Raw genomic sequence first — 9,363 nt, 5'->3', positions numbered from 1 at the left:
CAGAAGGTAAGACTTTAGGCTTAGAAAAAATCAAGTTCAATTCCGTGTGATCAGAATGATCCTCCAGCTCCCTTCATATATCAAAGGAAAAATTAATATTTAAAAATTCATCAGCCAAAGGATCAATTAAATCAACAGAATTTAAACTTTCCACTTTATCAGGATATCTCATTGCCTTATATACATCAAATTTAACAATCTCACCGTCAAATTCCATAGTTAAAATTCCGCTCCTCACGTTAATTTTCGTGTGTGCAGTGCTCAGAAAAGGGCACCCCAAAAGAATATCAGACGATGTGCTCATGCGATCATTCTCCATGTTGATTATATAGAAATTGACGAGAAATATCAAGTCGTTTACCTGCACCAATACATTCTCTAAGAGTTCTTCAGGATGGATCACCGATCTATCGGCAAGCTGTATCGAAATCTTTGTGTCCTTCAAAGGATCGTTAGTTACCATTTTATAGACAGATAAAGACATTACATTAATTGATGCACCAAGATCGCACATAGCTCGTTTAATCTCAACCTTACCAATTTTACAAGGGATTACAAACATACATTGGTCCTTCAGTTTAGGTGGTAACTTTCGTTGGAAAACAGCTGAGACATTTGCTCCTAAGCTCACTATCTCGACTTCGATAAGCTTTTTTTTTGTCGTACAGAGATCTTTTAAAAATCGGGCATACCTTGGAACTTTACGGATAACCTCAAGGAGAGGTATATTAACTTCCACCTTCCAAAGTACGTCTAATATTTCATTTTACTCAGCTTTTTTATCCTTTTTTACTAGCCTCGATGGAAAAGGTGGTGGTATGTCATAGGGAGATGGCGTTGGATCATCCATTTGTTCTTCATCATTCTCTTTCTGGGACCCATTGTCATTGGTCTTCTTCTCTTTTTGGACTGCTTGGTCTGATGAAATAGGTGGTGCCACTACTGTACCACTCCGAAGAGTGCTGATGCTAACGTTCTCCCTCAGGTTTACTTCAGTTTGAGACGGGAGTTTACCTTGTGATTCCATGCGGCTTACGGTTTGAGCTAGTTGGCTCATCTACTTGTCTAACTCTTGTAAGTGGGCTTCGGTGCGATTATGAAATTTTTCCTGGAAAAGTGCTAACCTCTCGATAATCGATTCTAGTGATGTCTTTTGCGGCTGTTGTTGTAGTGGAGGTGGTCTCAATTGATAGCTTTGATTTGGTCTTGGGTTCTGAGCATAGCTAAAATTCGGATGATCCCTCCATCCTGGGTTGTATGTATTGCCGTAGGGATTATAAGCTCTTTGGAGAGGTCCCGAGAAATTCCTGACTGCATTGACTTGAGCTGTTGCGTCATCTTGAATCAGTGGACAACCGTCTGTCGGATGATCAGGCAATGCACATATTCCACATACTCGGTTTTGCCTTATCTTTCCTGAAACAAGAGAGTTTACGAATTTAGTTAGCTTATCGATTTTATTTTCTAAGGAAGATGAACTTATCTCATGAACCCTTCGAGAAGGTTCATTATTTGTGCAAAATTGTTGGGAATTTGCAGCCATTGTCGATATTAAGTCCCTAGCCTCAGTAATAGTCATATTCACCAAGGCTCCACCGCTGGCTGCATCGATCATCTTCATTTCCAGGGGGATAACCCTTCATAAAAGTATTGAAGGAGTGTTTGTTCAGTTAACCCATGTTGTGGGCAACTAGAACATAACTTCTTAAACCGCTCTTAATTGTCGTAGAGTGACTCTCCATCAAGCTGCTTGATTCCAAGTATTCTCCTTCGTAGTTGACTTACTTTTGCCGCAGGGAAAAACTTGTCAAGAAAAAGACGAGTCCTGTGAGCCCATGTAGTTACAGAATTAGAAGAAGATAAAATAACCACTCCTTAGCCGAATCGGCTAAGGAAAAAGGAAAAGCTCTAAGTTTGATTTGGTCCTCGGCTACTCCCTGTGGCGTCATGCTGGAGCAGACCATGTGAAATTCCTTGAGATGTTTGTGTGGATCCTCGTTTGATAATCCACGGAATGTAGGGAGGAGATGAATAAGGCCGGTTTTCAACTGGTATGTAGTTTCGCCTTGGGAAAAATTAATGCACATAGGTCATTGTTCAGTGGGTACCGCGACTAACTCCCGAATAGTAAGTTCGGCCATCGGATTTGTACTACCTAAATTTGATTCTTCTTCTAGATTTGTTTGATTTCTCTTTCTTTCCCGAAGTGTCTGTGCGTGGAGTCTCCTAGCTTTAGCTTCTATCTCCGGGTCGTACTCCACTAATGCTCCCGGATTAGACCTGGTCATAAATAAAAAACAAACAAAAATTAGTAACTTTGGCGAAGTCTCCGATAACGGTGCCAATTTGACACCCGTCGTTTTGATGTCAAATAAATTCCTTATTCTCAATCAATAAATAAATGAAATACGTAGTAAAGAGAAGTAAGGGTCGATTCCACAGGGACTTAGAAAATTATAAATTTCTGTCTAATTTATTTATGCCAGGCGTGAAACAGTAAAAATGTGGGGAAATTTTGGTAAAAAGATATTAAAACAATAAAAGAGATTAAATAAATAAAAGTAATTAAAGTAAAAATAAGAAGATGAAGATTGTGAATAAATTAGGTAAAAGTAGCCTCAAGCTTCGCTTTGACTCAATTTCCTTATGATCATCGAATAAGATTTTCTCTTCAGGATTCACGTCGGTTACTTTGTCTACAAGGGCTATTCCCGTGACTCTATCTTGTATACCGAATACCCAAGGCAATCTTTGATTCCGGCTTCGATAATTGATTCTAACGACATCAATTGTCGTAGATCAATTACTGTTTAAGTTCGTGGCGTCCGACTCAGATTGTTGCTTCTATGACCGTCAATTCCGATATCAATTCCCTCTTGGCGAAACTATCTCGCCAAGTGTGTTCACAGGAAGTCAAATTGCTTTCTATAAGCCGAATCTTCCTCTCACACATTTAATCGCAATAACCTTTTGACTAAAGTCAATATTTGATTTTGAAAACTGTTTTGATTTTGAAAAATAAGCGCAAAGATTGAGAGAGATAGTCCGAAGATATTAAGGGACCGTTTCAATTCTCCCGTTGGAATTGAATCATCGCAATAGCTCTAGGCTTTTGAATAGTTTAGCTAAGCATGACAAAAGTCATACTTAGCATTTTGAAAACAAAACTTGAAAATAAAAGAAAAAGGGAAAAACTTGAAAAGTAAAAATAGAAAACTTTAATAAAACTAGAGAGAAAAGAAGAATGTAATTTTGAGTGATGAGTTTAGGCTTACCCCCAAGTAGGTATTTATAGCCTTTCAAAACTTAAAGGATAAGCAAAGAAAATAAATAAATAATACAACAGATAATTGTTTTTAAATTTAAATTCAAACTTAAACTAGTCTCCTAATGCAACTCTACTCGTCAATCTTCCAGAAGGCGTACGAATGAAGTCTTCTATAAACCGCCGCTGACTGTACCTTCTAGAAACTGTCATGTCAGACCGCGTCGTGCCCAGATCTCTAGCCGTGACCAAATAATAAAAAAAATGTAGAATTCGCCCGTTTTATCACTAATTCTGAAAAGTAAGGACCTGCACGAAAATAGGCATAACACAACCAAATTAACAACAATAACTCCACAAAATCGAAGAAATAACGAACAAAGATTAACTATTCTGAACACTCATCATCTACCATGCCGTGTATTCTTGTGTATTGGAAAATGACGTTGCAGGCATGGAGATTGTGGCAAGAATGCAAGGGGTTGAATTTAACGGATGAGACGTTGTGGTCGAGTTTTGACGCGAGTGAAGTGTCGAGGTGCTTGCATGTCGGGCTGTTAAAGAGCATGGAGTCCCGCGTTATCAGTAATCAAATACGACAACGAACAGTTAAAGAGCATTGGCGGTGCTTTCTTTTTACTAAAGATTATTTGCAAGAAAAGCAAAAGATTAACCCCCTAAGTCAAACTTTTTTCCTTTCTACAAAGTTTCAAATCACGAGGGAAAATCCATATTTTAAATCACAATATTAACTGCCCTTGTTCTTGTGGGGGCGTTTTACATAATGGAAAACAGCACCAGGCAAATTCTTCCATAGACAAGACACTATGAAAATCTCTACACAAACAGCTGATTTCTAAAGCCAATGAGTTCAATATTTGTTTTCTTGCTGTTTTTCGGTTGTTCTGCTAAAGATGTCATCAAAGTGAACATTTCGATCAGTGATGGTGAAGGAGAACGCCTGGCTTCACCAGGGAAAAAGTTCGAACGCGGATTTTTTACGCCTGATGGAAGCTCCAAGTCTAACACCAGGAGATACTTGGGGATATAGTATTATGGTTCAAATCCACAAACAGTCGTGTGGGTTTCCAATTGGGACAAGCCTTTTTTCGACAATACCGGAGTCTTTGTCGTTGCGGAAGACGGAAATCTCAAGGTGTTGGATTGAAATTGGAAATCTCTTTGGTTGACGAATCTTGAAGCAGTGCCTTGCGGAACAAGAAAGGCCAAGCTGAGTTATACAGGGAACCTGGTGCTCAGCGATGAAGAAAACATTGTCTGGCAGAGCTTCGATAACCCGGGGGATACATTTCTTCCAGGCATGAAAATGGATGGTGACATGATACTAGCATCATGGTGAAGTTTTGATGATCCAGCTCAGGGGAACTTCACCTTTCAGATATACCAAGAAAGGGTAAACCAGTTCATTATTTGGAAAAGTACAACAAGGTATTGGAAAAGTGGTGTTTCGGGTAAATTCATCTGCCTCGATGGTATGCCCTCAGCCATGCCATCGGTAATTTCTTTATTTTTGTCGAATTTCACCTCGGTTGTACTCCACAACGAGTCCATGCCTCATCTTACATTGTCGTTGTATAGGGATATGAGGATGATTATTGGTTTCTCCGGTCAGATTCAGTATTTCAAGTGGGATTCTAGTAAGATCTGGTCCATAGTTTGGGCAGAGCCTTGAGATAAATGCAGTATCCACAATGAGTGTGGAAATTTTGGTAGCTGCAATACTAACAATGACTTGATGTACAAATGTTTACCTGGATTTTCACCTAGCTCCCTTGCAAATTGGAGTAGCCAGGATTATTCTGATGGATGCATTAGGAACTCGAGGATATGCAACAAGAACGCTAAGATCGACACGTTCTTGAGTTTGAAAATGATGGAAGTCAGGAATTCGGACTCTTAGTTTAATGTGAAGAATGAAATGGAGTGCAAATTTGAGTTTCTTAGCAACTTTCAATGCCAGGCTTATTCCTATGAAGAGCCTGATGTTATGCAACAAGGTAGTAGCAACATTGCTGCTTGCTGGATATGGTTGGAAGATCTGAACAATATCCAGGAGGAGTATCAAGGTGGCCGTAACGTTTACGTCCGGTTAGCAGTTTCTGATGTAGGCACAATTCTCTTCCTTCTGAAATTTACTTGATTTCGTGATTCGTTAAAAGTTAATTATAAAGTTCGCTTTATGATTATCCTCTATTTGAATTTAAAATCCATTCTATTTCTTCAGAATCAACCAGAAGTTGTGAGAATTGTGGCACAAACCTGGTTCCGTATTCACTTAGTACCGGACCAAAATGCGGTGATGCAATGTACCACAGTTTTCAATGCAACACCACTTCAGGAGAAGTTACCTTTGATGTTCCCAGTGGCACTTATAGAGTGACAAGCATAGATCCAGAAACACGGAAATTGATCATTCAAACCAACGATGCAAACGATTGCAAGGCAGGAGTGACGATTTCTTTCAGTTCAAGCAACCATCTCCGTTTCATGTTACTAGCAGATGTACTACAGATGAAGTGGAGATAGGCTGGGATCCTCCATCGGAGCCAACCTGCTCTTCACCTACAGATTGCAAAGATTGGCCAAATTCAACTTGTAATGCAACAAGCGATGGAAAGAAAACGTGCCTCTGCAATACAAACTTCCGATGGGATAACTTGAGTCTAAATTGCACTGAAGGTAGAACGATACCATTAGTCGAGCAAAACATATAAGTTTCAAGTCTACATGTTTAAAACTTAATAAAAGGGCCCTTTTCTGTTCCTGCAGATAATGGTTATGGAAAGAGGAGATGCAAGTCTTCAACTGGAAAGATGGCTTTATCTCTGATCCTGATGATAGCTTGTGTTAGCGTAGTAGTTCTAATAGTCGTGTCAAGTGCCATCGTCTATGTTTACTTGAAGAGGAGGAAACTGACCAAGGGAGAAGGTAATTAGCAACCGAACTTTCTACAGATATTTCAAGGATCATTATATTTGGTTAACAAAAGAGGTAAGATTATTTAAAATACAGGGATATGGGGAAGTATTCAGAGAAATTCTGCACTTCACTTTTATGGCAGTGAGAGACATGTCAAAGACCTGATCGATTTGGGACGGTTTAAAGAAGATGATATGGGTGGCATACAGGTACCATTTTTACATTTATAAAGTATTCTAGCTGCAACAAAGAACTTCTCAAACGCAAACAAGCTGGGACAAGGGGGATTCAGACCGGTTTACAAGGTAGTAGGCTCTGATTCCACTACTGTTTGAATCACATCTTAGTTTCGTTCGGTTAAAACCAATTGCTTGAGACCATAACCTGTATCACCAGGGTAACTTTCCTGGAGGGCAAGAGATTGCTGTGAAGAGGCTGTCTAGCGGTTCGGGGCAAGGCTTAGAGGAATTCAAAAACGAGGTCGTGCTGATTGCGAGACTTCAACACCGAAATTTTGTTAGACTATTAGGCTATTGTGTTGCAGGAGATGAAAAGATGCTGCTCTATGAGTATATGCCTAAAAAAAGCTTAGACTCCATATTTGGTAAGCTAAATGTGTTTTCTCAAATATATGAATTCATAGGCCATCACTTAATAGTCACTAATATATGTTTACTTGAATGGAAATGACAAACCTTAACAAGATCCGAAGCTATGCATTCTGCTGGATTGTGATATACGATACCGCATAATATTGGGAATCACTCGAGGCCTTCTATATCTCCACCAAGATTCAAGGCTGAGGATAATTCAAAGAGATCTAAAAACGAGCAACATTCTACTCAATTAAGAGATGTACCCGAAAATTTCCGATTTCGGGATGGCAAGGATCTTTGGTGGCAAAGAAACTTCAGCAAACACAAATAGAGTAGTGGAAACCTAGTAATCTCTGCCTTTACTTGAATGTGACTGTACAATTATATTAGTAAAATAGCTTTTGACCCCTTAGTTCCGATGATGCAGCGGCTACATGTCCCCTGAGTACGCTCTAGACGGACTTCTCTCATTCAAATCAGACATCTTTAGCTTCAGCGTTGTCGTAATCGATATCGTAACTGGGAAACGGAACACCGGGTTTTATCAGCCTGAAAAATCTTTGAGCCTTCTAGGATGTGTAAATTATATTAGTATGTACTATTTGGCTCACCCTCTTTTAACTTATCCACCTAATTTTATGGGTATACGTTGTATAATTGTTCCCAGACGTGGCATATGTGGAAAGCTGACAAGGCAATGGACTTGTTGGACCAGACACTGCGTGAGAGTTGCAAAGCAGACGAGCTTCTAAAGTGTCTAAACGTAGGCTTCTGTGCGTACAAGAAGACCCCAACGATCATCCCACCATGTCGCACGTACTTTTCATGCTCGGAAGCGAAAACGCTTCAGTCCCAGCTCCGAAACAACCTGCATTCGTAGCCAGGCGATGCCCTTCTAAGTTCTAGCAAAGCTTCTTCATTCAGCAAACCGGAGACATTTTCCCAGAATGAGCTAACCGTTACCTTGGAACTTGGTAGGTAACTAAAGCTACACGGTTTATATGTTTAGATCACCAACCTCTGGTTTTGCAATTATTTCAAATCCCGAGTTGGAAATGATGTACTCGGCCCAATCGAAGGGTCTACTAATAAACCTATCTAATTCTCTGGGCCTGGCAAAGGTTACAGATCTTGGAATTGTTGGAGAAAATGGAGCCATAATTTTCTTGCTTCTTATGATTCTTTTATCTTATTCATTTTGACTTTAAAATCGTTTTCTGCACCATCATAATTGTGTCAAAAGTTTCATTTCCAAATGTCCATGAAATACACGAAGCTGGCGGCAAATGCATGCAACTATTTGTGCTAATAAAATTCTCCAAATACAGTGTACGTAAAGAAAGGATGATAATGGTGAAACAGGAAATGGCTGTGGGTATGACAGACATGACAATAATAAGAAGACAAACGCATCAAATCCATGGCCTCTAAACAGGGGGACAAAAGGGTATTACACGAACCACATTAACATCATAATCATGCCCTTCTCCCTCTTCACTTTGTATGATCAAAATACAATGATTTATTCACCTCTTTTTTTGTTTCTATTTGCGGCAGTCTGGACCTTATTTCCTTCTAAATCATCATATTTATCCGTATTATTTTTTCCAGTGAAACGTATGATTTTATAAGTAAGAAATCATACAAGGGAGGATTAACAATGCCTCGTTAAAAACCTCTCTAATCCTCATTTTTATCGGTATTCCTTTTCTTAAAGTTTGAATTTTTAGTTAAAGTGACTCATGCTAGGTAAAAATCATCAATTAATTAGTTATTAATACACGTTGAAGTGAATTTTTCACATGTGCTAAATTATTGTCATGTCTCCCAAGGTGATGACGAGGCACGTGACACTTCATCCAAAGTGATGACATGGTACTTATCACGTCAATTATTATTCTACTGAGCAGATGTAAAATATCATATCATCAATTAAATACTTGTAGAGATGACACTTGGTAACATGAGTGACTGTTAACAATTTCTACTCAACAAAAGGTTATTTTGATTAAAAATTGAAACTTTAAAAGAATAATCTAATAATGTATAACGGTTAAAGTGATCATTTAGATAAACGTTATAGATAAAATTTGAATTATCCTATATAATAAAAGTTATGATGATTATAATAACAGTGCATGTATCTACATCTTCAGATCATACTCATCTAAACATCTCAATATCGGAACAAACCTCAGAACACCTCTTTATAATATATATATATATATATATATTACAATCTCTATCCAAATTCACTGTCAAATTTGTTCATCTGGTTTGTGAGTAGACCAACCCATATATGTAATTTATACACTTTAGAGGAGCAGACAGACAATGAAAAGAAACATATAAAGCAAACATGCTCCTTAAAAATCATAATTATATTTTTACTGTTTAAATTGGAAGCTTGGATCATCCATAAATCTCTCCATTATGTTTATATTCTCAACTTCTCTATTAATGTGCTCCCCACCTTTGTTGGACTCTCCCATTTATCTGTCACTGTGAAAACTGACTAATTTACGGTAGGTTTTAATCTAAAATATTATTTTGTTAACATAG

The 9,363-nt window shown here is 38.4% G+C and overlaps 1 pseudogene; it reads left to right on the top strand.

Moving 5' to 3' along the window:
* The first annotated feature begins 4,424 nt into the window (after positions 1 to 4,424).
* LOC120151536 lies at positions 4,425 to 7,783 on the top strand (annotated as a pseudogene).
* The last annotated feature ends 1,580 nt before the right edge of the window (positions 7,784 to 9,363 follow it).

This window comes from Hibiscus syriacus, unplaced genomic scaffold, assembly GCF_006381635.1.
Source record: "Hibiscus syriacus cultivar Baekdansim isolate YM2019G1 unplaced genomic scaffold, ASM638163v2 tig00111059_pilon, whole genome shotgun sequence".
Classification (NCBI taxonomy): domain Eukaryota; kingdom Viridiplantae; phylum Streptophyta; class Magnoliopsida; order Malvales; family Malvaceae; genus Hibiscus; species Hibiscus syriacus.
This window is presented reverse-complemented; position numbering and strand designations above follow the sequence as displayed.